Source organism: Portunus trituberculatus, chromosome 50 (assembly GCF_017591435.1).
Source record: "Portunus trituberculatus isolate SZX2019 chromosome 50, ASM1759143v1, whole genome shotgun sequence".
Taxonomy (NCBI): Eukaryota; Metazoa; Arthropoda; class Malacostraca; order Decapoda; family Portunidae; genus Portunus; species Portunus trituberculatus.
Genome location: NC_059304.1, coordinates 21,821,767 through 21,824,548, shown reverse-complemented (window position 1 = coordinate 21,824,548; position 2,782 = coordinate 21,821,767).

Below are 2,782 nucleotides of genomic sequence, written 5' to 3'. Positions count from 1 at the left end.
ATGACACTCAACTGTCTCCCTCTTCCACGATGGATATCCTTGGTCTGTCCTTTGCTCATAATCTTAAGTGGAAACTTCACATCTCATCTCTTGCTAAAACAGCTTCGCATGTTAGGAGGGGTTCCAGCCACACAGTTTTGCTTGATAGGGTGGAATGGAAAGCTCTTCGTCTCATCAACTCCCCTCCTCTGACTAACTGTCTTCAGCCTCTTTCTCACGGCCGAAATGTTGCATCTCTTTCTATCTTTTATCGCTATTTTCATGCTAACTTTTCTACTGATCTTACTAACTGCATGCCTCCCCTCCTCCTGTGGCCTCACTGCACAAGGCTTTGTTCTTCCTCTCATCCCTATTCCGTCCAACTTTCTAATGCAAGAGTTAACCAGTACTCTCAATCATTCATTCCTTTCACTGGTAAACTCTGGAACTCCCTCCGTGTATCTATATATCCGAATTTTTACGACTTGTCTTCTTTTAAGAGGGAAGTATCAAGGCATTTGCTCCCCAATTTTGGCTGATGCTATTCCACTTTTTAGAGAGCCAGCACTCAAGTGGGCCTTTTTTTTTTTTTTTTTTTTTTTTTTTTTTTTTGCCCTTGTCCGGTCCTCTTCCCTACGTAAAAAAAAAAAAAAAAAAAAAAAAAAAAAGCTGTAGTTATCCTTTTTTTTCCTGTGTTTTCTCATGGTGGAATCCTTCAATTGTTTTTGTTCTATGACTTTACCAGTTTGGTGCAGCACTGCGACCTCTCCTCACTTTTATCTTGCTTATTAAGCTTTATTGAACCTTGCATTCCATCAACACTTGAGTAGTGGTTGACTGTCACTAATGCATCATATAAGCTGCTGGATTAGTTAATGATTGCTGTTTACAGAGAAGTTAGCTTAGATTACACTAACCATATAGTTAACCACCTTATCTACCTTTGAGATACCCATGAATCTGTACAAGATGATTGATATGAGTGGCTGTACTGATAAAAATTTCATTTCTGGGTCTTCTGACAATATTGGTACAGCTGATACTGATAGCAAAAGGACTGCCATTTTTCTTTCTGTCCCTTGATGTCATAAAGAGCTAAGAGTTAATGCCCTTTAATTCGCACAAGCCTCACACAGACACACTATGGTCTTTTACCAGAATTTTAATCTTATTTTTTGATACTAATGTATGTACATTTGTACTGTGTTTGTACTACACAATGAGAAGTATTTCTTTCATTTACTGAGCAGGTTTAGTAATAAACGGAGAGAAACAAATTGGAATGGGTCCTCTGTGTTTGGAAGTGGTGCTGACAAACAGTAGTGGTAGTGACCTGGGAAATTTGAAATTAAACTAGCTCAGATTAATGCCAGATTAGTGATGGAACTGGATTAGTGGTGATCATCCTGTACATATTCACTTAGCTCTACCAGTGTTGCAAGGAACTAAAGATGGATCATTATGTGGCCATCAATTTGTGTACCAGTCCCTATGTAACAACCTCCTCTATAATGAGAGAGAGAGAGAACAGTACAACACATGGTGTGTTTAGTCTGAGGCAGAGGAAGCCTCCATTGTACAGTACATCACCCTGACATGAAACTACTCCCCATCAGGAAAAGCCATCCAGGAGAGGTAACCTGTTCTCAAAAATATGACTTTACACACACACACACACACACACACACACACACACACACACACACACACACACACACACACACACACACACACACACACACACACACACACACACACACACACACACACACACACACACACACACACACACACACACACACACACACACACACACACACACACACACACACACACACACACACACACACACACACACACACACACACACACAGACAGACAGACAGACAGACAGACAGACAGACACACACACACACACACACACACACACACACACACACACACACACACACACACACACACACACACACACACACACACACACACACACACATGGGTAGCTCAGTGGTTAGAGCACTGGCTTCACAAGCCTGAGGACCGGGGTTCGATTCCCCGGCCAGGTGGAGATATTTGGGTGTGTCTCCTTTCACGTGTAGCCCCTGTTCACCTAGCAGTTAGTAGGTACGGGATGTAAATCGAGGAGTTGTGACCTTGTTGTCCCGGTGTGTGGTGTGTGCCTGGTCTCAGACCTATCCGAAGATCGGAAATAATGAGCTCTGAGCTCGTTCCGTAGGGTAACGTCTGCTGTCTCGTCAGAGACTGCAGCAGATCAAACAGATCACACACACACACACACACACACACACACACACACACACACACACACACACACACACACACACACACACACACACACACACACACACACACACACACACACACACACGGTAGCTCAGTGGTTAGAGCACTGGCTTCACAAGCCTGAGGACCGGGATTCGATTCCCCGGCCAGGTGGAGATATTTGGGTGTGTCTCCTTTCACGTGTAGCCCCTGTTCACCTAGCAGTTAGTAGGTACGGGATGTAAATCGAGGAGTTGTGACCTTGTTGTCCCGGTGTGTGGTGTGTGCCTGGTCTCAGACCTATCCGAAGATCGGAAATAATGAGCTCTGAGCTCGTTCCGTAGGGTACCGTGGTACAGTGGAACCATGTGTGTTTTGGGGTCCGAGGGGTCTCCAAGCGCACGGGTTCGAATCTTGTCCACGGTCTGAGTGTAGGTTGAGTTTGAGATAGGAGGTACCTCAAAAAGTATCCCCTTTAGCCCATAAATTCCCATGAAAAGACCACATGATCTAAGAAAAATAA